Source organism: Hemitrygon akajei, chromosome 5 (assembly GCF_048418815.1).
Source record: "Hemitrygon akajei chromosome 5, sHemAka1.3, whole genome shotgun sequence".
In the NCBI taxonomy this organism is placed as follows: domain Eukaryota; kingdom Metazoa; phylum Chordata; class Chondrichthyes; order Myliobatiformes; family Dasyatidae; genus Hemitrygon; species Hemitrygon akajei.
Genome location: NC_133128.1, coordinates 39590629 through 39617190, shown reverse-complemented (window position 1 = coordinate 39617190; position 26562 = coordinate 39590629). Strand labels below are relative to the sequence as shown.

Here is a 26562-nt window from a genome sequence, read left to right as displayed (position 1 = left end):
GATTTTACTTTTTGTTTGAGATTCCAGAATGAATATTTTTATAACTGAAATTGAATTTTGGAAAGGTGCCATGTTCAGTGACTACTGTATAGATCATTTAACACTATTCTCTGTATAGAACATTTAACATTTCTCAGCAACTATATTATGTATCATATTCTCAGTTGCTTTTTATCCTTCATCCTTGATTCCATTTTTTAGTCTCTTTTACTTTGTATGCTGTTTTGCAATGAACTTAATTTACTTTTAATATATAGAAATACTTGTTATAATGGAACTGAACTGTGCCACAGTTTTTAAGGGTTCCAGAGCAGGGATTTTCTAATGTGATTGGCATTACTAGGAACTTTGAGTGAAAGAGGCACAAATCTTACCACTCACAAGAGTTGAATAAGAGTCATCAAATTACCTGTATGACTTCCTACCTCAGAGGAAAATGTTAAAATGTCTGTTGTCAATGGCAACTATTGCTTTGTAATATATACCAAATCTGTTAAAAAGACTGTAGTGTACCCACTAAGGATATGTCTATCCACAGAAAAGGCCATTATGTACAAATAATTCCTTCATACATGTATTCAGCTTAATCCTTCTATTAGAATGTTATTATTTTAATCCGCATTAAATATATTATCAATTCAGTGCAAATAGACTGCATACAATAAGGTGCTGCAACACACAATTTAAGCCTTAAATTGAAAATGCTCTTTCAAGCTTTATCAGTTACTTCTTTCCAGTAAATTTAAATCTCTCACTAAAGACAAATTATTTCCAAAGCATCAATGTCACCAGCCACACTGAAAAATACAGGTTTTAGATAACTTATAATTTTTAAAATTGGTATATTGGTGTATTATTGCCACATGTAATGAGGTGTAGTGAAAATCTTGTCTTGCATACCATTGCAACTGTTCAGTGAGGTGGCACAAGGTTAAACAATAACAGAATGAAGTTTTACAGTTACAGAAAAGGTACAGTGCAGGTAGACAATAAGGTGCAAGATCATAATGAGGTAAACTGAGATCAAGGTTCCACCTTAGCATACTAGGGAACCATTCAATCATCTAATAACAGAAGCTGTTCCTTGAACCTGATGGGATACATTCTCAGGCTTTTGTATCTTCTGCCTTATGATAGTGGGGGAAGAAGAGACACAGTGCCCTGTCAAAGTTTCAGTCCCTAATTCTTTGTTCACATAAATGAGTATTTTGGTCAATTTAACTGAGAATTTCTACTTGTGAATTACGTGCATCTTCCCCCCACCCCATAGTACAGCCCAAAACCAGAGAAAATTATAAAGAATGAAAAACTAAAAAAATCAAAACTGCAATGTCAGCAGTTCTAAAGCATTCATCCCCCTTTGCTCAGTACTTAGCTCAACCATCTCTCGCAGCTATCATAGCTTTTTGGATAAAACTCGATTTGCTCTGCACAACGTGATGGAGCAAGATTTGCCCATTGCAAACTTGCTCAAACTGTGCCAGATTAGTTGGGGAGCAGCAGTGGACAGCAATCTTGAGGTCATGGGATGTTCAAATGAGTTAAGATCAGGACACCGAATGGGCCAGTCAAGGACATCAATTTACTTCATTTGAAGCCATTCCGTAGCTGCTCTGTCAGTGTGCTTTGGGTCGAGGTCCTACTAAAGACGAACTTTCTCCCCAGTTCTGGCGGATGCTGGCAAGTTTTAGCTGGCAGAGGCTAGCACGTTTTTAACCATGATCTCTCTGTATTTAGCAGTATTCATCTTCCCATCAATCTTGACCAGATTCTCGGTCACTGCTGAAAAGCATCCCCATAGCTTGATGCTATCTCCAGCACACGTTACAGGTAGGGTTGGCGGTTACCCGGCTGATGTCCAGTAGTTGATTTATACCACACTTAGTGTTGAAGCCAAAAGGTTCCACTTTAGACTCATCCAATCACAAGACCTTGTCCTACATTTTTATAGTATTTTCTAAGCAACGCTTTGCAAAGTTTTTACGGGCAAGAATATGCATTTTTTAAAGCCAGGACTTCTTCCTTGCCAATCTTCCATAAATGCCCTTTTTCTACAAGACCTTAAAGATGGTGGAGATATGAACTTCATCTCCAGTTGCAGTCACTGATTTCTACAGCTCACTCCGACTGGCTGTTGGTGTCATGGCAGCCTCCTTACAAATGACATTCTTCTCTGTTGACTAAGTTTCGAGGTGCAGCCTGGTCTCGGCAGTGGGGCTGAGATTTTATATTCTCCCCCCACTTTTTTCACGATGGACTGCACTGAGCTTCAAGCCTTTGAGATATTCTTCTCTATTTCTTGAATTCTCTTGTCTTCATTTTGGTTTGATCTGTTGAAAAACTACCATATTGTTGGATCTTACAGAGAGAGGGGGTATTTATTCTTATGAATTCATTGAAAACAGGTGTTCCTCAAATTAGGTGAATTTGTAAGGTATTATATACTTTGCACCCGAGGGAAGTTAGCATTGTAATTACAAAGGGGGTTTTTCAGCCTCACAATTTTGGTTTTAATTTTTAGTAATTTGTTGGTGGGTTTTGGAATTTTTCTTTTGTTTTGACATGATGCACAATGTTTTGTAGATCAGCTCAAAAATCCTACTTCAATATATTTTAAATTTAGAAAATGAGGCAGTAAAATGTGTGAGGTCTGAATACTTTTTCCCAAGGCACTGTAATGCCCAGTGTTTGTGGGGGTTCTTTGATTATGCTAACTGCTTTAGAGGCAGCAAAAAAAATGTAGACACAGTCTATGAAGTGGAGGCTGTTTTCCATGTCATGTTAAGCTGTGTCCACAACTCACTGTCATTGTTGTTTTAAACAACACTGTCACGGGCAGAGGAATTACCATACCAAGCCATGATGCATCTGGTTAGGATGGAGCATCAATAAAAATTGATGAGGTTCAAAAGGGACATGACAAATTTCTTGAGCCTCCTGAGAGGGTACCTCTGGTGAACCTTCGTAGTCATGGTGCCAAGGTGGTTGGCACAGGACAGATTGTTTGCAGTGTACACTCTTTGGAACATGAAGGTATTTTTCACATTCATTGAACATGGGTTAACAGTGCAGTCACTTCAGCTTGCATCAGCATGCAAGAATGAGCTTAACACCATATTTTACATTGTTGTGCAGTTTGGCTTTCAGCCAAATGTACAAGAACATGTCTTGTAATATCATGGAGCCTAGAAACCAAGAATGAACTCATAATTTTCCATATGTAAAATAAAGGTAAAGGTAAATACAACAAACTTCAATCAATGAAATACAAGCCTTTTGAGGTTTGCTTACCATTTCTTATTTGAAGAAGAGAAACATTTACCTTTGCACTCTTTTGACTCTCCAGATCATTTTATCCCCCATTTCAATTATGCCAGATAACTTGGCAGATTATTATAATATTCAACTACACCATAGACTTAAGAAGCAGAAGAAACAGTCATTCATTGACTACAAATCCAGTTTTTCTGTGCCTTTGTATCCACACACGCTTACTTTTCAGTCTTTAATAAATTGGCTAATTGTACAATGCTGTCAATGCTCTAGAATAAAGTTTTAGAGATTCACAACCCTCTATCTAAGTGATGAAAATTGCCTTCACATTCAAAAATAGTCTTGCCAGCTTTGGCCATCTCTTTTATTAAAGATCATCCTTTTGCTTGAATATTAATCCACTATGCATTTCAAATGTTATTTTTATAGAAATAAAGAGTAGTACATTTTCATGCAATTAGTTTCACAAAAACCTTGTAACTACATTCACTCTCAGTAATAACATCATTCTATCTTCCTGTTGATATGTACAATAAAGTAGCTGGAACGAAGTTCATTTGGAAAATCAAAATAAAGTTGGTTAGGAAGAGTGTGGGTATAAGAATTGAATCCTGATACAATATAGGTATTGGAGACAAGTATGACATTAAAACAGAAACAGCCTGCCGGATAAAGCATCAGATTTCTAGAAACTATTGCAGAAATTTTGCAGCTAAATACAGTTGGAAAGTCTGTACAGTAAGAAATGAGAATACCAGGATACACTTCCTCTTGCCAGAGGGTTTTTGTTTTTGTCCAATGCAGAAATCTATTACATGTATTTCACAACTTGTTTCAAGCTTAAAAATTGTACTTAGGCTAATAAAAATACACTATTGTTTAAATTAGAACAACAATGTGAAAACAGTTTAAAAGTTAAGGTTAAACAGATTCAACTTGTATACATTTTCAATTATGCCCACAGTATTACTATTGGAAATTTGTAGAGCCCTTTGCTATTTTCTTACTTCAAAATTTGTCTACATGAACCACTATTGATGAATGGCACAACCTCTCTAGACAATTTCTGAAAAAAATGCTTTTCTTTCTACAGAAATAAATATCACAGATCTAAAAAGACAACTGTAACATAGTAACTGAAAACTCAATACATGATCAGCAAGTTCTCACAGCAATAGCATTAACAATTGGAAGCAGAGGTCAAGCGTAGTCAAAACTCCATTGTAATAAATATCTTCAGAACAATAATCTTAATTCCTGAAATATTTAGAATCATAGTCAACTGAACAATTTCATATGATAAATGCCAAAGAGTTTTCTGCCAAAACCTACTAGCCTGGAATTAAGGATTGCACTCTAATCTAGGTGGACTTGTACATCAAAAACAATTTGCATTTTTCTTACCCAAATAATTAAAATGGAAATTGATGTGATGAAGATGAATCTTCTCAAAATCCTTCTCACTTGATCACGACCTATCAAGAAACAGATATTTTATGAAATGACTCATTCCAAGTACATACAAGATTAATAAACTTGTCAGATGCTACATTGAAGATTTGTGAGCTTATACAGTACCATTATTTCAACTCGTGAATGTATTATTGTAAAGAATTAGGACACTCTCTCTCTCTCTCTCTCTCTCTCATGGTTTTTAAAAACCCAATCCCATCCCATTCAAATCTATCAACTCATCTACCCACAACAAACACAACAGCTTCACTCAATTTAAAGGTGCCTGAACCACAGACTTCAATGACACATGTGTACGTATCATGAGAAATCTGCTAGCAAATGGTTTTGCAATGAAATTGCAAAATGTTCTTTTCATTAACCTACAAAAACAATAAAAATTAGATCAAAATCAAATAAGCTCATCTGGTATAAACATAGAATATCAAATATGCAGGTATTGAAATGGGAAAACCGTAATTAAAATTCGCAATTACATGAAATTACTGCATTGAAATAGCCTCTTCAAATCTGCATTTATCCTCATAAAAATCATTTGATCATTTACCCACCTGATTTCTTTGTGCTTCAAACTCCAAGTTAGATGGAGACAGACAGACATCATCCGTCTAACTTAATCTTGGAGGTTTAACGTCAGAAGTGAAACTAAGCTGCCATAGATCAGTAAATGATAATGGTAAGAAAGGGGCAGAAACCGTATAGTTTATACAAATGGGTTAGTGATATCCTTGCTTAATGTTGATATTTATTCATACGGTAGATAACTTCACTCAACTCAACACAGAGCTATTCTACAACCCAAAAACTCACTTTCAAGGACTCTACAACTCATGCTCTCAATACTGTTAATTTTTTTGTAATTGCAGCTTGACTTTTTATGCACATTGATTGTCCATCTTTGTGTGCATTTTTTCATTGATTCTATTGTGTTTCTTTGTATCTATTGTGAATGCCCACAAGAAAATGAATACACTTACTTGACAATAAATTTACTTTGACTTATTCTACCTCAATAATTAATTCCGGAAGTTCCACAGCCTTACAACTCTCCTGCTCTTTGTTCTAAAGCTCTTAAGTTTATTCTTGTATCCGAGGCCATTCAATGATCAAAAAATGGTCTTTTCCATCATTTTGCTCTATAATCTGCATCAGTCTCAATTGCTCAATACATTTGTGGATATATTGCAGTAGCTTCAACAAAAATAAGTTAATTGCAATGCAGCCTAAATCACCAATTTGCACAAGGCATCCTCAATTATGGTCAAAGGATAGCAACTGGGAACAAAAAATATGCACAATTATTACTCCCTAGACTTAGGTAGATGAGGCCAATCACCCTGCCCTACATATTCACCAGGCTCAAAGGGTATAACAGACTGGAGACCAGAACGTGGAATGTTTGTATGTATGTATGAATGTATAAATGACTGTCTCACAAACAAACAGCTGCTTTTGTAGTGTAGTCAATGTTACAATTTGGGAAACAAGTCAGTTAATTTATACAGAGAGTTCCCAGTTACAACTATATGATCAAGACTAGATATTCTGAATTAGTCTGTTGAAGGATGATCCTTCAGGGATAAACATTGAAAAGACTCCTTTTTCTTCTCTGAAATAAAACACAATCATTTACAATCACACAAAGTGAGCAGAACAGTTCCCTCAATTGAACACTCACATGAAAGCCTATATCACTCCCCAATACTGCTTTGCAGCTACCCTAGGTGTTGGTGTCAATTCTTTGAAATTATCTTTATTGAAAAAACTGTCAAGCAGTAAGCATATAGAAAAAAAAACTTAAATTAGGTGTATATTTCTTGTGGAAATGAGGACAAAGTTAATGGGACACATAATTCACCAACATTGAAATTCTTACTTCAAAAGATATTATTAAAGAAAGCAAGATCCTACACACTATTACCCTATGAGTTGGTAGCGTATGAACAAGTAGGAAGACTGTTGGTAATATTTGGGAATGTTACTTTCAAAAAATAACTCTCTAGAGACCCTCAGGACTATTTAATTAATACCATCCTTTTTCCTCATCCATTTGATATTAAATAATAGTCACTTATAGGAGTGGATTCCTCTACTGTTTGCCCATCTCTGTCACACTGACTACTCGTCCAAAATTGAGTCACAAATAGACTAAAACAAAGCATATTATGGGATTTGGGGGAAAACTGCAGGCACATGGAAACAGACTGTTGAACACTTGGTCTAAATTAATGACAGAACTGCACCAGGAGGACTAAATTGCACATTCGTGGTTGTTTATTCTTAATACATTCCTAAAGCTTCTAATTACACACCAGGAAGACAAAACACTGCTTTCACTACACTTCTACACCTCTGTTCCAACATACCATTTCTCAGCTAACTCTATCGACTAAAACAGTGCCTGCAAACTTTTGCTCTTTTCCCCAAAAATTTTAAACCATTTCCACTCTATTACACTGGGTAATTTTACCTTATAAAATGTCTCTGCCACCACTTCTAATCTTTCCCATCTTGGCTCTGAATCTATTGTTTGACTTAACAGCACTGCATAGCAAGTATCCTTTAGTTGGTTTAAGTTGTCATCCTTAGACTAAATACCACAGCCAGGATCTTACTGGTAAATGCCACACATTTCAGAATTTGCCTGTATTCACTATCATATGCAAAATTCATCATCATGCTGCACCATTAGACTTCACCTGCTGAAATTACCCATAATTTACATTTTGAAAAGAAAAATGTTAACTAGTGCTGTGCCCACTAGTTTCAAGTGTAGAGATTTGCTTATGAAGCAAAGAGAAGGATTTTTTTAATATAATTTTCTGCTCAAAGAAAATCCCTAAAATACCTCAATACATGAAACCTGCAATAATGTTTAGATTTTAGAATATTTAGCCTTCATTAATACCCCATGGTTATATAAATAATGGTAGTTTCTAACCCTTGTTCCCTGCAAAATAATGTCATTAAGTTTATAGCAATTTTTACCACAGTTGTAAGACGTAGATTTCACTGAGCAACCTAATGAAATGAATGGGCATGTTCAGCCTAAGTACAAAACGTTACATTAAAGTCATTCTATGTTGGTCCCTTTGTTATCTACTTTAAGTTGACAAAGAAGCTCAATTTCTACAATTCACTACTCAGATGACCCGCCAACCTTTCCCAAATTTTCCAACACTTGAATAAGATTTAATTTTTTTTTAATAGTTTGAATGTTTTTGCTAACTGCTGATATTTACCCCTGTAGATACAATGAAGTTTGGAAATTAAATGCAAAACTTTGACAGATTCCATTCAGCAAATCTCCCAGTGAAGAGCACTAACTTAGAGACTCTGCAATACATTCTGCCAAGTGCAGGATCTGTGAACTCATTTATGTTTTATTTTTTTAAATGTGTTTTGTCAGAAAAGGTGACATTTAAAATTTTTTAGTATCTTTCATTGTTGCTCATTTTTAAAATAATTTTTGGATGGTTATGAATATCTAAACACATCATTTTTGATAAATAGCACGAGCAAGGACATAGCTTTGCCACCTGTCAAAGGGAGGCTCAGCAATTTCCTAGGTGGTCTTATTTATGCCTACACAAATGATTTGACTGAACCGTGCAAGTCCCAAATCAAGGCAATTAAAAATCTAAAACAAATGCACTGGAAAGTCCAGAATAACATGCTATAACAAATACCCACATGATGAGTGTAACAGTGGATATGCATCTATTTTTCCAGGCAGTCACAAATCCCAGCTAGATGCATCAAAAGACACATTGTTTTGGCTCCAGAGTTAGAAAGAAAGTTAATGCAGTGACAAAGTTAAATAGGTTTGTATATTTCAGCATAAAAAGGTACCCAAATTTCATTTTACCTCATCATACAAATATGTTGCTGTCTTATACAAGCATAAAATACAATAATTTTCAACTTTATACATGCCTGTCACAAATACGCATGTACAAGGTTGAAATTACACCAACTTTAGAAATAAATTTACCGTTAATAAAACAAGTCATCTTGTAACTTCAGTTAAAATCAAAATCAAATCATATCTGTATCAATCTGTATTCACAACAATGTAATTTCACTCATGAAATTCATTCAAGTGGAATCAAGGATGTAATGAGAAAATGGTCCACTGAAGTGGCTCCCTCTACAAGTTAGTTCTCAATTAAAGGACATTTGGAGATATAGCCCAATACATCAAGCAGCTTGGGATACGGCTAATTTCACAAGGACCTATCTCTGGTATAATTTTGAAGTGTTATTAAAATCTTTTTGAACATTTTACCATGAACTAAAACCTACTTATGGCTAAAGAGTACACCATTAGAAATCACTGCCCCAATATAGACTCTCTAAAGAAAAGCGAGACAAAAGGTGATAATGCAAACATTACTAACACAAAATTTAGAAAAGTACATGAAAATGCAAATGAAGAAAACAAATTATCTTATTATTTTAAAACAGCCTGACTTCATTTTCAAATCGGCAGTTGATTAATACTGCTCCCAAATCAAAGTAACTCAGAAATCTATGCAGTAGAGACATAGGACAGCTACACTCACTTATATGACTTTAGCTGCCCTGTCAAAAGGTTATGCAGAAAAAATCTTCAAGATTTGCAGTATTATGTTCTCCAAGTAGAGGCTATGTTTAAAAACCGTGCAAAAATGAAATCAACATTTAAACTGAAAGTTGTGAAAGTGAAAACTCCGTTTTACTCCAGCATAAATCAATTTAAGCAGAATCTTCCTGGCCACTGATGAGACAACAGACATGGAGGGCTGAGTTCAAGAACCACAAGTTAGTAGGATGATAAACTTAAAAGTTCAAAGTAAATTTATTATCAAAGTACATAGAGCATTTACAACCCGAGATTCATTTTCTTGCAGACATACTCAATAAATCCATAACAGAATGATAACCACAATGGAATCAATGAAAGACCTCACCAACTTGGATGTTCAACCAGTATGAAAAAGACAACAAATAAATATGAAGAACACGAGATGGAGATTCCTTGAAACTGAGTCTAACACTTCAGTGTGGGTCAAGCAAAGTTATTGATTCCCTGTGGTTAAGGGGTAATACTGTGGAAGAACCTTCATTAAAGAGAAGATTGAGACAAAAGTTAAAAAATGTCTGGAATATTTTGGTGACCATGACTCATCAACCTTGAACGGTCCAGAAACAGAGGTGATGAATCTTTCAGATGTATTTATTGTTACATTTTGTAACTAACATGGAACCTGGAATGCTGTTTTTTTTTTACTTTAAGCAAGGTGTGCACCTATCATGTGGTAACGTCATGACGTATGCAATTCACTTATTTTACAGATAACAAATTATTTAAAAGAAGAATGCTTAATCACATTTACAATATTACTGAAATACTAAATACACAATACTCCTCTGTGCTTAGCTATAAACTCCAACTCAATGAAGAATGCAGCTCAACTACAGTATATACACAGTACATTATATAATGCAACTACTATGCAGACATCCGCAGCATAAAAAAATTGTCCCTTTCACGCCTAAATATTTAATGTCTGTGGACAATTTCTTACTCTTGTGGGATAACATCTTTTCTGAGAAGGGGGTCGCTCTGCTTGGCAGGAAAGGCTTGTGGCTGTGAATCAATCTCAGGTTCTGTGGACTCCTCTGTGGTGGTTGTAGGAGTTAACTGTGAGACTGCAGAAAGTGGCTCTGACAGCTCTGGATACATTTCTTCTGGATATGGTGGCATCCCAAACTGGACAATGTGGATCACAATGTGCAAGTAATCACTTCGCCTTTTTGAAAAGCCACCTCACGCTGCTCTGTCCATTACTACAGATTAGAAAGAAATTGCAATGAGCTCAGGGAGTGGATCACAGGAGCCAGGTTTGGCAGCAACCTGTTATAGTAATTGACAAATCGCAAAATGTACCGCAACTGTGACACGTCCTTTGGTCTTGAAGCAGGGAATCCATCACTGCTTGAATTTTCTCAGCAGACTTGTGTAATCCTCGTGCAGTTAAGTGGTGCTCGGTTTAAAGAATTCACATTTGTCACATCGTGCTCTGATCCATAATCTTATCTTTTTAACGTTGCATTGAGATTTTGGAGATGTTCCTTGTCATCCTCACCGGTAACAATGATGTCATCCAAGTAACACAGAGTGCCTGGGCAGCCTTGAAGCTCCTGGTACATAACTTCCTACCAGGGAGCAGGTACAGAAGCTACTCCATAGCGATGAAGTCCTTTTGAGTGTTTATGGTGAGAAATACTTCGTACTCTTTCGTCTCCATCTGTAGGTAGGCCTCAGCTAAGTTCACTTTGCTGAAGTGTTTCCCCCCAGAAAGATTTCCAAAAGGTATCCTCTGCCCTGCGTAGAGGTTATTGATCCATGTGATGTAGCTCACTGACTACTGTATCACGGTGGTTTAAGGAATCAGACAGGCTTTACCAAACTTGGGGGCTGTATTTTCTTTTAACACTGTTTTACCCTTGATATGTTTTGAGTTTTTCCCGATGCCATCCTTGAACACTGCTGTAACATCATCCAGTACATTTCTTAAAACCTTTTTAGTTGGCCTTATTTCTGGGGAGGGGATACACAAATGATGGATGGATCTCCAATCGAGTTATAGTTGTCTTAGCCAATCATGTTCCCACAATGCCAACACTCTTGTTTTTACCACAAACAATTCCAATTTGGCTTGTTGGCTGTTGTATTTCCCTGTTACGAATGTAATTCCCACAGGAGTTATCTTTTCTCTAGTAGATGGATATCTGCAGACTTTAGTATACTTGACTTGACCGTTTCAGTCATTCCACAAAATGAGTTTGAGTGACATTTCAGTGTCCAATTCCATTTTAATTAGTTTACTCTTCACTTCTCATATAAGACATACTGTTTGTCCAATATTAGTTTTCACATTGTAAATCTCAAGGTTACTCAGTCCTGTGTAATTCTCAGCAATATCAGAGTTTTCTTCACCAGCATGAAGATTTGTGCACTTTTTAAAACTACAATTTGACATTTTAGGTTTTTCCTCTTCCCAGTGAAGTCCATTTATTTTTGCCTGCTTGACAAGCTTTTTATATGTGTACTAACTTTGTTGCACTTTCTGCAAGTTTCACCTTTAAACCTGCATTGATCTGGTCAAAAGAGGCCCCGCCACAACAATTTGTTCAGCCAGGCCGGCTTTGTTGCCATTCTATTCATGCTCACTTTCATTCCAGACTGCAACTCAATTGCATCTCTGTCTGCTGGTTCCATTGATACAGCAATTTCTATTGTTGTTTCAAATGCAAGTTGTACTTCAATTAGGAACAGATTTTGAATGTTTTCTTGTAAGATTCCACAAACTAAACAAACTCTCACTGCATAATTAAGCCATTACCAAACTGACAATGCTCAGACAACTTCTTCAACCATGCTCACTGAAATGAACTCCCCTTCCTCTTGATTCCACTTATGAAACTTAAAAGCATTCTGCAATCAACGATGGTTTCTGTTCTAAATGTTCCTGCATTACTTTCACAATATCAGCAAAGGTCATTTCGGCTGGTTTGGTTAGAGCAGTCAAACTCCTAAGCCAACTGTACGTTCTTCCATGCAATGCATTCAGCAAAACTGATATTTGTTTCTCAATGGCTATTTCATTTGCTTTTAAAATACTGCTCAATTTGCTCACCTGAGCCAGTTATCCATTGAGCAATTGAATGTCTATTTTCCCAATGTAGCCAGCCATTTCTGCTTTTAAAAAATGATTATCACCTGTTACTTTTTATAAATCCATGATTTCTTCTGTTTTCTGCCTTTTTAATAAAAAAGCGACCATCTCTGCACGTGCTACTTTTTTTTAAGCTCTTACTGCGTTTTCTTTTAAATTCAAAGATCTTGCTGTGCTTCAACAGGGAGGTAAGTCAGCTTGTGTTTGCTTAAAACCTCCTTGTCGCTGCCATTATATTATGTCACTCCAAAACATTAAACTAATTCAAAGAAAGACACTGGACTGGGAATGCAAGTCTAAGTTTTTTTTCCCCTTTAAACAGGACGTGCATGATAGTACCATGATGTATGCAATGCACTTATTTTTACATACAATTTGTAATGAATTATTTAAATGAACAAGAATGTTTAATCAAATAATAGTTACAATATTACTCAAATACTACTGAAATATTAAATACACATTTATCCTCAAATTTTTCAACTGTACTGTACAACTTGGTTTTTTGGGAGGGGGTTGAGAGTGGAATCAGATCAGCTATGGCACTGGCTCTGACAGGGACTCTGTGTAACCATAATGCTGTGTGTTTAGCCTCCTGATCTACTTGCTTTACATTTATTACTGTGTGGCCAAGCTCATCTTCAATGCCTTATTCAAGTTTGCTGATGACACCACTGTCGTGGACCAAATCAAAGGTGGTGATGAATCGCATTATAGGAGAGAGATTGAAAATCTGGCTGAGTGGTGCCAGAACAACAACCTCTTACTCAATGTCAGCAAGACCAAGGAGCCGATTATTGACTTCGGGAGGAGGAAACCAGGGGACAAGGAGGCACTGGAGGATCAGAAATGCAGAAGGTCAGCAACTTTAAATTACTTGCTGTTGTTATTTTGGACGACCAGTCCTGTGCCCAGCACACAAGTGCAATTGCGAAGAAAGCATGGCAGCGCCTCTACTTCTTTCGATGTCTGCGGAGATATGACATGGCATTTAAAATTTTGACACACCCCGATGGATGTGTAGTGAAGAGTATATTGACTGACTGCATCACAGCCTTGTATGGAAACACCCTTGAACAAAAAATCCTGCAAAAGAGTAGTGGATACAGCCCAGTCTATCATAGGTAAACCCCTCCCACCATTCAGCACATCTACATGAAACGCAGACGCAGGAAAGCAGCATCCATCAGCAGGAACCCCCCACAACCCAGGCCATGCTCTTTTCTTGCTGCTGCCATCAGGAAAGTGATACAGGAGCCTCAGGACTCTCAACACTAGATTCAGGAAGAGTTACTACCCCTCAACCATCAGGCTCTTGAACCAAAAGGGATAACTTCACTTGCCCCATCATTAAAATGTTCCTACAATCAATGGACTCACTTTCAAGGACTCTTCATCTTAAGTTTTCAATATTTATTACATATTTATTATTATTATTTCTTTTTGTATTTGCTGTTTGTTGTCTTTTGCACACTGGTTGAACATCCAAGTTGATAAGGTCTTTCATTTACTTTGTTCTGGGTTTAGCCTACAGATTTATCAAGTACACCTGCAAGAAGTTAATCTTAGGGTTGTATATAGTGACATATAGTTACTTTGACAATAAATTTACTTTGAACCTTGGCACCCTGCAAAATAAAAATCACCTCTCCAATGCCAGCACATCCTTTCTTTCATATGTTCCCCAAACAACTCACAATACTCCGAATGTGCTCTGATCAAAGCCTTAAAGTCTCAGTCTCATTACAACCTTGCTTTTATATTCTAGCGCTCTTGAAATACCGGTATGTTAACATTACATTTGCCATCCTTTCCGACAACTCAACCAGCAAGTTAATCTTTAGGGAGTCCTCTATGAGGACTCCCCAGTCCCTTTGCACCTCTAAATTTTGAATTTGCTCCAGGTTTAGAAAGTGGTCTATGCCTTTATTCCTTCCACCAAAGTGCATGACCATGCACATCTCTGCACTGTATCGCACATGCCTCTTCTTCACTCATTAACCTTATCTGTCCCTGTAACGTTCCTCTGCAGACTCCCTGCTTCTTCAACTCTACCTGTCCCTTCGCTTATCTTTGTATCATCCACAAACTTGACCACAAAGCCATCAATTTCGTCATCCTAATCATTAAATTATAATTGATGAAAGTAGCGGACCCAACACAGACCCAAGGAACACCACTCGGCACTGGCAGGCAACTAGTAGAGACCCATTTATCCCACTCTTCGCTTTCTTCCAGCCAGCCAAACTTCTGTTCACACCAGTATCCTTCCAATAATACCATGGGCTTTTATCTCGTTTAGCAACCTCGTGTGTGGTAACTTGTCAAAGGGTCTTCTGAAAATTCAAGTCAATTACATTCACTGGTTCTCTTTTGTCTATCCTGTCTGTTATTTCCTTAAAATATTCCATGCTCAGAACCCTTTACCTTTTTCACCTATCACCTCTCAATTTCTCTGTTCATTCCCTCTCCCCCACCCACCTACATTCCCTTGGCTTCACCCACCAGCTCCTGGCCTGTACTCCTTCTCCACTCCACCTCCTTATTCTGGCTTCTTCCACCTTTCCTTTCCAGTCCTGATGACTGGAATTCTTTTCCATAGATGCTGGCTGACCTGCTGAGTTCCTCCAGCATTTTGTATGTGTTACTCTGAGTAACTTCTCTCTAATGTTGTCAGAACTCAGATTACAAAAATTAACAGATTGATTTATTGGTAACTCAGGATGCAATAGACAATAAGCACTGCAGGGGCTTACCAACTTGATCACTGAGAAGCTAGAATTGTCCAAAAACAATAAAATCAGATTCAATCACAATGCCCTTTCTAATCATCTGCCCAAGATCATTAACCATTGCTTTAACATTGTTAACCTTTAGGAATGATATACTCCCAGTTAGTCTCATCAATGTGCAGTACACAGGTATCAACTATTACCAAAACTTATTATGCAATTTAGATAATATTGAATTATATGCAAGGATGGCAAAACTATTGGCATTCACCATCAGTACTTTGCAAATTTGACAATGAGTCAGGATTTCTGAACAAGCACAATTTAATCCCCAAAATTCTAATTTTCTCAATGAGAGTGCACTTCTAGTCTGCACTGTTGCCGTAATCAAGGAGAATAATCAAAGAGAATAATGTCAAATGATCAAACTTTTCAAGTAACTGGAAAACCAATCTATAAGACACCATATTAATACGTGCTTAGCTTGAATTTTTGATGCTATATATCTGTGATCTCCAAAATATATATGTAAAATGTCCAATATATTTCTTGCATAAATATTACAAAGCATAAAAGTTTGATTTCAAGTACATTTATGCTATTTTGACTTTTATATTAACATATTAAATTTACTATATTAAATTTTAAGTTTGTATTTCAATACTGAACACATTGTACAATGTTAAATAGTTTTCAGCTACCTAGTCTGCTATCTGTGCAAATTCCTCAATGTAATAAGCCAGGAGTGGCAAACTTTTTTGATTATTGATGATAATCTAAAAAAAAATTCTCTCAAGTGCCAAAGTAATTTTGAACAGAGATCAGCAATGATAAGTGAATTAGTAACAATAATTGAGGACTTTTTTTTTTTTTAAAAAGGATAAGTCCTGTTGCTTATTCACATGTATTAAGTTTGCTGACAGAAACTAGTGTTGATGGCCAAATCAAAGGAGGTGAAAAATCAGCAAATTGGAGGGATATTTAAAATCTGGTTGAATGGTGCCACAACAACAAAATCTCACTCAACATCAGCAAAGCCTTGAAGAAGTTGATTATTTACTACAGGAGGTACAAACCCAAGTCCTATGAGTAGTCCTCATTACGGGATCAGAGGTGGAGAAGGTCAACAACTTTAAATTTCTTACTGCCATCATTTTGGAGGACCTGTTCTGGGTACAGTACACAGGTGCCATTTCAAAGAAAGCACAGCAGCGCCTCTACCTCTTAGAAGTTTGCAGAGATTCAGCACACCATCTAAAAAACTTTTATAGATGCATGTTGGAAATTATATTGACAGGTTGCACTACAACCTGGTATGGAAACACCAATGCTGTTGAATGGAAAAGCCTACAAAAAGTAGTGGATATAGCCTAGTGCATCACAGATAAAAGCCTGCCCCACTACATCTACAAGGAGCATTGTTGCAAGAAAGCAGCATCCATCACCAAGAACCGCCACCACCCAGGCCATGCTTTGTCTCACTGCTGCCATCAGGAGGGAGGTACAGAAGCCTTGGGACTCACAACAGCAGGTTTAGGATCAGTTACTACTCCTCAACCAAGTTCCTAAACCAGAGTGGATAATGTCACTCATCCCAAAAGTGAACTGATTCCACAATCAACAGACTTACTTTCAAGGACTCTACAACTCATTTATCAATGTTTATTATTTGTTATTTTTCTCCTTTTTGTATTTGCACAATGTTATATTTTGAACATTAGTTGCTTGTCTTTGTGTGCAGTTTTTCATTGATTCTATTATGTTTCTTTGTATTTACTGCATATGCACACAAGAAAAGGAATCTCAAGGTAATATTGAAAGCACAAATAAGAGGAAAGTAGCATCCATCATTAGAGATCCTCACCACCAAAGTCATGCACTTTTCTCATTGCTGCCATCAGGTGGAAGGTCCCAGAGCCTCAGGGCTCATACCATAAGGTTCAAGAACAGTTACTACCCCTCAACCATCAGGCCTAAGAATAAAAGGAGATAACTACACTTAATTTCACTTGCACCATCATTGAAATGTTCCCACAAATAACGATCTCACTTTCAAGAACGCTATCTCATTATCACATGTTCGCGTTATTTATTGCTATTTACTTATATTTGCATTTGCATAGCTTGTCGTCTTCTGCACTCTGGTTGATCTTTAATGGATCCTGTTATAGTTACTATCCTATAGATTTGCTGAGTATGGCCACAAAAAAAAATCTCAGGATTGTATACAGTGGCATATATGTACTTTAATAATAAAATTTTCTTTGTACCAATTAATATTTGGATCAACATGTCAGAGTTCGTCCATGGTGTTCTGGCAAGAAAGGATTAATTCATTCACTCAGCATCTTGCACTGGTTAGGTAAATTCAAATTCAACCAAAACTGAATGTTGTAGGATGCTATGATGAACTAATTTTGGTATTTATTCAATTGTTGACCCGAGTAAAGTAATGCACTATTCCTTAATGTGGAGTCAAACCAAGAGGTTAAAGGTCTATCAGTTTTCTAGTATACCGATTCCTAAACAGAAGTATTTTTACAGCCTATTTTGTCCTATTGAAATGTAATGCTGACAGGTCTCATTCTCAGAAAGGGTACATTACAATTTTAAATGGTAGTCATTCATGTCACAGTGCAAGGATGGTGAAGATAAAATTAACACTTTAGCATATCTACATATTAACATTAATAGACAATTAGAGAGGAACTTCAAAGCCATAAAAAAGATATATTGGATGATTAAGAAGCTAAGAATGAAGTTACAAGTTTTAGAGAAATTAACTTTACCTAAAAGTGGGTATTGATCAAAGGACAACACAAAAGATCTTGATTTTCTCTACAAACTCCATGGGTGGCACCATACTGTCCCCTTAAATATTGGTGAATCTTATACAAGATATTCACAGCAAAGAATGTCATTTATGGGAAAATAACAAACAACAATTCCCAACTGCTTAGCATGAATTAGTTGGATATTATATTTTTGTTTTGTGATAGTTTATGTTTTAGCATTTTACATTTTAGCATTTTACCAGTCCTTAGCATACTTAAAATGCCAACTTACAGTAACTAAAAAAAGCTCGAGATTTTCATTTTAGAAAAACAAAGTGCCGACCTTACTGAATCAGCAGCAAGTTTCACACTTGTAAAATGATTAAAAGTCATTAGTCAGATTTTAAAATCAAAATTTTCTGAAAGAATTTCTTATTAAGATTATTATTTTTTCATAATTCTGTGTGAAAAAAATTGATAAGGATATCTGATTTGGTACAATTTTCCAGCTGAATCATATACTAACAATCATCTAAGTAATATATAGTAAGAATTTCAATTTCACATATTTTCCTCAAAGGATACCAAACACTATTTTAAACAAAATACCAATGCATCTCTACTACAGTTGTCTGAGACAAAACTGCACAAAGTTATGATAAAAAAAAATTTAAAAAAACAACTCAAGCACAGAGTGTTGTAGCCAAATGTCCTTATTTGAGATAGGAGACTGTAAGAAGTAATACTCAACTACACTTTTGGTTGAAGCCATAATTGCTATAACTAACAAGCACTAATACTTATATGGTTCCAGGAAATAAAAACACAAGAACATCTACAGGAAATATGAAATAGCCAAGTTAGAAGTCAATGTACCTTTGGTGCATTGCAGAAAAAAAATTAGCATCTAATGCTGTGTTACACAAATGTTTTCTAATTTATTGAAAAATATCCTAATTCCATACTTGTGTCTTAATCATGAAAGAATTAATTACAATTATAAAGTGAAAAGAAATTGGTGACATGTTCTATCTTTTTTCCAGATAGGAACAAATGGCCACAACTTCAGAAGGAGCTACAAGACTTTTTAAAAAATTACAATTGTTTAGTTTAAATACTCTCAACATTCAAAAATAGAAAGGGAGATAAATGTTGTTTGTCAGACCTTAGCAATCCTTTATGTTCCCTCCGCTAAATAGTGTTAATACTATTAAAGTTTAAAGTTAAATTATGGGCTATTAGCAGAGACCCAAGTTTCCCTTATCTATAACATAATCATACTGAACACACATACAGTATAAATGGTTCCCCTAGCATCAAGGTCCACAGTATTTTCTGGCCAGTAAGGGGAGCCAGAGCGTTCAACTGCCTCTACAGGCATTAAAGTAGCTTTCATTATTAACTCATCTACACTAATCACTTAGTTATCATGAAATTTCAGCAACATGAAATAAATATACTTACAGCATATACACAAAATGCAGGAACTCAGCAAGTTAGGCAGCATATATGAAGGGGAATAAATAGTCAACAGTTTGGGCCAAGGCACTTCACCAGTATTATTAATATAAAGTTTAAAGTTTACATTATTTATTAAAGTTCATAGTATAAAATTATTAAGCAATCATTACAAATTGTACATAGGCCTCCACAACTAACTTCCTGATGTATGCCTCCATTATTTAACATTTGATATCAGAACATTAATTTATCTCCCTTAAAAAATAATTTTGCATCATTTTAATGCAGTTGTTTGTGATACAATCCCAGAGCAAAATCATTATACTTCCGCTCTGAATTGCTAACATTAATCTGAAGGGGAGAAGGATATGTGTTGTAAAAGAGGAAAATATTGGCTCCATTTAGAGAGGATGCTTAATAGTAAATACGGAGTTCATGAACTAAACCTAGAATGCCACTTTATAATGCTGACAGTAAATGAGGAGAAAGTAAAAGCCTTAAATAAATACATGTAAATTCTCTTAAACAGACTAACCAAGCTACAACAAATATTTGTGGTCTCCATAAAAAGAAAGAATTGCCTAGATCTACAATTATATCACTCTGCATAATGGAATGAAAAACTGCATTCCCCCCACCCCCAAACTTCCAATATACACGAGATATAGTCATGACCATTTTCAGGTCACTTCACTCTGCAAATCTGACCCATTGTTTTTGGGTACATTGGGCAAAATCATTCACCACAAAGAGACTGTTGAAAAGACCATGTTATCTGTAAAGTGCCCAGCAATGATTCTTCCAGAATAGTATCTGTGATACCTTTTAGTGTTTTAAAACACAGTGCTGAATTGGATTAGCAACGTCACACTCCCCCTAACACCACCTCATCACCCTGACTCTCAATCTCACTTGACTGCCCATCGCCTCCCTCTGGTGCTCCTCCCCTTTTCTTTCTTCCACAGCCTTATGTCCAATCAACTTCCCAGCTCCTTACTTCACCCCCCCTCCCAGTTTCACCTATCACCTTGCATTTCTCCCTCCACTCCCACCTTTTAGCTCTACTCATCTGTTTTCCTCTAGTCCTGCTGAAGGGTTTCAGCCCGAAACATCAACTGTACTCTTTTCCATGGATGCAGCTTGGCCTGCTGAGTTCCTCCAGATTTCCAGCATCTGCAGATTTTCTCTTGTTTGTGATTGGATCACTCCCAGCCCTCCTTCACCAACTGTCTCCGGTAACTCCAAAACCCCTCTCACTAACACAGCTAGCTCTAGTCCTTTAACGTTTCTGATCTGATACTTTCCTAGTTTCATCCTGCATTCTCTGCACTGTTGTTCCCCAATCACCACCCCCTCCACCCACACTGCCCCACCTTGATTCTTTTCCTCCATCTCAAGGCCAAAGTGGGCCAATCAAGCCTGTGGCTTTCAATCATTCAGAACCTGGTCTCTGCATGGAGAACAGCCAGCACACATTCGCCACTACAATTGTGCAACTGAACTTTTCAGTGAAGGGGTCAACAGCAGAAACAGGCCATAAGCACCTGGCTGCTACACTTACCTAGCACTCCCATTAGGGTGCACCTGAATTTCCAGTCAAGACCCTTTGTAGTGCTAAGCGTATCAGGAATCATGGAAAGTTCTACCGCTGAATGTTTTGACAATCAAAGTACTGTATAACATTCCTGCAATTATAAGAGAGTTTCATCAGTCTGAAACTGACTATCTATAAGACAGTGAGACCGATAGGAATACAGAAAAGGGGAAGAGAAAGAGAAACCATAACTTAGAGATTGAGATGGTGACTTACAAAAAGGAAGCAATATCAGAATGAGAGGGAGGGACAAAGAAGAGACCGACAGCTAGACAAAGAGGTTAACAGAAAATGAACTGAAAAAGAATGTTTAGAAAGAGTACATTAAAATAACTTCTGTGTGAAGCCCAAATGGCGATGAAAACTTTCAGCCACAGAGCTAGAGCAGAGTAAAGAACAGTATATCACAGAAAAAAGCTCTTCAGCCCACTATGGTTGCCTGCACATTTTCAAATCCCTCCAGTCTCTGTCTGTTTATCCTCCTAAACATTGTCATTATATCTACTTCTCCCACCTCCCCTGGCATATGTTCAGGCACCAACCACATGGTGTAAAAATATTGCCTTACAAATCTCCTTTAAACTTTCATCCTCTCAGTTCAAACCTACTTCTTCAAGCACTTGACATTTCCTACCTGAGAAAGACTCTGATAATCCATCCTATCTATGCCTCTCGTTATTTTATGTTGTCCCTGAGCACAGACCTCCAGAAGAAACAAATCTGAATTTGTGTAACTTCTTCTTATTGCTAGCAGACTCCAATTCTGGCAATGACCTGATAAACCTCTCTGCGCCCTCTCCAAAGCCTCCATATACTTCCTAGACTCTGGTGACCAAAACAATACAAAACACCAAATCAAAATCTTACACTGCTGAAATATGCATGAAAAAATAAGTCATAAAGCATAACAACAAACTGAAGATTCCAGGAATCCGAAATAAAAAGAGAAAATATTTGAAATACTCAAGTCAGGAAGCTTCTGAGGAGATATGGAGTTAACATTTCAGCCTAATGAGCTTTCACCTGATTTAGAAAATGTTTCTAAAAAACATGTTTGGAAAATAAGGTTAGCAAACAATGCAAAAGCCATACAGAAAGTAAAATTTCCATCTTCTAGTTACCCCAAGCTATAGAGTATTTAAACAGTTATTATGTTTAAAAAACATTCAGAAACTGCTGAAAGTGGTCAGATATGGGAAGAGAAGATTTGCACAAGAGAAATATTCAAAGTTCAATTTTCCGTGACTTTAACCTAAAAACCTAAAATTTTAACACTCTTCTTTCTTTCCACAAATTCTGCACAGGCTGTTAAGTATCTCTGAGAATACTTTTATTTTGAATTTCTTACACTAAAAACAGCATACACCTATTGCAACAGCAACAACCAACTTCAGTGATGAATGTGTATTTAATGTTCAGTGATAAGAGTCCCATCACTTGTAGTTTGAAAGAAAGTGTTCCCTTCAGACCAAGTCATAAAATCCTATCCGAATCCATTTAAAAACATGAATAAAAAGCAGGGGTAGACTGTTTGGCCCTTTGATCCATTCTGCTATTATTTATGATCTTGGCTGATCATCTCCCTCAACTCTACCTTCTTACAACAAAAAAGCTGTAAATTTCAATGATTTTTAAAAAAGTCTTTTTCCCAATAATGTCAATAAAGCACACAATTTTACTTGTCATTATCTACAGAAACAGTCCTTCAGTATTTCTAGCCAGATTTTTCAAAGTTTTTATTTGCAACAAAATTTGTTTTTAATCTCCATACATTTATTTACCAATGCCAGATGAAATCCTGTAGTATTTATTCACTTATCTTGAGTCTTGGACACCACTGGCAAGACCAACATTTACAGGTCTTTCCTCATTCCCTTTAAGAGGTGGCAGTGAACCAACTTGAAAAACTAAGGCCCTCTAGGGAAGGTATTCCTATTCTGCTGATAGGGAGGGTGTCCCACAGTTTAAACCCAGGTACAATGGTTGTAGGGTTACATGTTTTTAAATCAAGTGGTATGTGTCTTGGAGGAAAATCAATGGGTGTTGGTGTTAATGTGCATTTGCTACCCTTGTCCTTTCAGTGGAAAGATCACAAGTTTGAGATGTGATGCCAAAAGTTGATACAAGTAATTACAGTGACCGTGCTCACTGCATCCATCAGAGAAGAGAATGAATTTTTAAGATTGATGAATGGTTTGTCTTGGAGAGTGCTGGTCTCTTATAGTCTGGTATCTTTATTGAATATTATAATTAATTGGCCAAAATAGAAATATGTTAAAGTGACTGTCAATGAATAATCAGAAGCCCAGATTTGAGAAAAGTGAAACAGATTTTTCTTCCCAAGTGAGAATGCTGCCAAAGGTCATGGCACCAAAATATGGATGTTGCTTTTGTCAAGCAATAGAAGGAAGTGTAAAAAACTACGTACTTGGAATGCAAACAGGAGTTTTTTTTTGCTGTATGAGTGTTAAAAGCAATAAAATATTCCACTGCAGTTATTTCCATGATAACGCCCAAAATTCTATACTTACAAAATTAACAAATCAAAATCTATTTGGAGCCCACTACCATGAACTAAAAGTTTGATCAAGGATGAGCATCAAGTTCTGGCTTACCACTGCTAACCATACCCCATGTTTAGATGAACAAAGATCATGACTTAGCATATTTCTCACAACCAATAAATCAAGATGCACCCTGGTTCACAGAATACAAATAGGTATTAAATACAACACTCTACTACACATCTGCTAAATCACCAGAACAGCCACAAGATTACACAAAAAAAGGAATCAGATCATGGCTCCGATTCCTACCACATCTAGTTGTAAACAATGGCAATCAAATAAACCCGATAGAAATCCCCAACCTCAACAAAGACAAAGCTAAGCACGCAAGTGCAAATAAACATTAGGAACCATCTTCAAAAAATAGTATCCAGCACATGAATCATTCTGCCTCACCATGAAGTCCACAGCATCACAAATGAGTCTTCAGCTAACTCGGTTTACTTTGGGTAATATCATGAAACATCTGAAATACATAGTACAGCAAAATAGTCCCAGGCACTTCAGAAGGAATATTATCAAGCAAAATTTGACATCAAATCACTTCAAGCAATATTAGTAGAAATGACCAAAAGCCTCTAGAGAAGAATGAAAGGAATGAAAAGAATCAAAATGGGAATTAGGGCAGTGACTAAATTCCGTAATTTTCACTGGAGATAATCTGAAGGGCTGAAATATTTTGAAACTGGAGATTACAGAGATCCAGAAGAATAAGATATTGGAAGAATCTGAAAACAACAGCAAGATCTTTAAATTTAAGGCACTGTTTAAGCAGGATACACTGTAGGTCACTAAATGGAGAGCAAGATGAAAGCGTCCTATCCGAATGGATCACATTCAGAGCTTTGCTCAAGAGCACAAGAACCTGCAGAAAGTTGTAGGCACAGCTCAGCTTCCCCCTCTGGGGGGTATACTTCTCACTGTCTTAGCACAATGCCAACATAATCAAGGACCCCCCCCCCCTCCCCAACCCCAGACATTTTGTATTCTCCCACCTCCCATCAGGCAGTAGATACAAAAGCCTGGAAGGGTACACCATCAGGCTCAAGGACACCTTTGATCCCACTGTAAGACTACTGAATTGTCCCCTTGTCAGATAAGATTGACTCTTGATCTCACAACCTACCTCATTATGACCTTACACCTGATTATTTACGTATTCTACACTTTCTCTGTAAATGTAACACGTTGATTCTGCATTGTTTTCCTTTCTACTACCTGAATGCATCATTGTAATGAAATGATCTGTATGGTGGCAGGCAAAATAGTTTTCCACTGTATGTTAGTGCTTCTGACAATAATAAACATTCAGTTCAAGAATATATGAAATAGGAGTAGACTGGAGAGTTTATTGCGCTTTCACCACTTATCTGGCACGCAAAAGACATAGAAGCAGAACTAGGCTATTCAGCCCATCAAGTCTGCTCCACCATTCCATCATAGTTAATCCTGGATCCCACTCAACCCCAGATCTGATCTTTCACACCTTCCTGGCCCCCAAGAGCCAGGATTCCCCTGTAGCTCAGTCTTGATATACTTTCTGAATCAACATCTGCAGTTATCTGAAGGCAACTCCATATATTCATAAACTTCAGTGGAGAAATGAGTGTCCTTTTGTTTCCTGAGACTATTCTATTTAGTTTGGGAACTGTCACAGCAACTTTCTTATCAAGTTCCCTCAGGAGCTTAAGTATTTCAATAATTTCAAATTATTCTAGACTCCAAGGACTCCAAGTTGCCTAACTGTTCCTTGTAAAGCCATGAACACATCCTAGAAACCCAACTAGTGATTCTTCAATGAACCATGACAGAAGAGTTCTGAATGATCCCAAATTGAGAGAGTAGCCAGCCAGAAGTGCGTGGCCACAACTAATAATACCACATACCACTAACCAAACGTTTCCAACACAGACACGGATACATTTAACTTGTAGTTCAAAAATTTCAGATGATGGCAAACTAAGAGAGAGAGAGAAAAAAAAAATCAGAAAATGCTGGAGTGACTCAGTAGGCCAGGTCATACATAGGAAGAGAAAAGAATCAACGTTTCAACTTGGAGGCGCTTTGTCAGAACACAATGACATGTACCCTACTAAGTGGGAAAACTGCCTTGAATTGTCTAGTTCCAGAAATAAATAAAGCAAAATCCAGTCAGGTCAGTTGCTACACCATCAACAACAGTCTCAATCATCAGCAAAACGATGATGATGTAATTATGTACATGCTCAGATTTATTTCCATTAGGAGCACTTTGCTCCAGATCTCATTGCATGGACAAAGAAATTAAACTCCATAGGCAAATTGCAAGAGTTTACATTTGACTTCAAAGCAGCAATTGTAATGTCAAAGAACCTCGTTAAAACTAAAGGAAATATAAATCTAAGGAAACAATTCTTTCCTGGCTGAAGTCATACACATTTGCTGCAGACCATCACTGCAGAATATCATTGGAACAGTCAAATCCTTTGCTTCTCAAAAATAAAATGAAACAGTCTGATTCGGTACATAAGAAGACTTGGACAATACCATGGCTGATCTTACATGTGGCAAGTAAAATGCAGATCAAGCAAGCACAAGGACAAAAAAGCGTTCTCCAGGAGAATGAACCACCATTCTTGGAGGTTCAATCACGTTGCCACGGTCAAATTTTGCCTCAAATTATCCATCATAAAATACTACACTAATTGGACAAAATTCTGGAAATCGTTCAACACTCAAAAACTCTCAGCCACCTAATGAAGTGCAATTTGGCAATAACAAGCATGTCAAAGGACCACACTGAATAATCAGGATATCATGATATCACAAATCATGCTTCATAATTTACATTACATAATCAAGTTTTTCTGCATGTGAACAGAAATACAAATATTCCAATATTGTGGCACAAATGGCATAGGCAAAGTGTATGTATTATGAAAGAATGCTCTACCAGTTTTTATACCAGATAATCATTTATTTTAT

The 26562-nt window shown here is 36.7% G+C and overlaps 1 protein-coding gene across 12 annotated transcripts in view; it reads right to left on the bottom strand.

The window, feature by feature from the left end:
* The window catches only part of bbx (BBX high mobility group box domain containing), a 139177-nt gene that overhangs the window by 102987 nt on the left and 9628 nt on the right, over positions 1-26562 (bottom strand). For 9 of the 12 annotated variants that reach the window (XM_073045285.1, XM_073045283.1, XM_073045281.1 and 6 more), the window contains one exon: positions 4678-4748. The exons of 2 other annotated variants lie outside the window; for them this stretch is intronic. The gene's annotated coding sequence lies outside the window, so the exon portion shown is untranslated. Of the gene's footprint in view, positions 1-4677; positions 4749-5297; positions 5317-26562 lie in introns of those variants that run through there. One more of the 12 variants, XM_073045290.1, reaches the window with a different exon arrangement.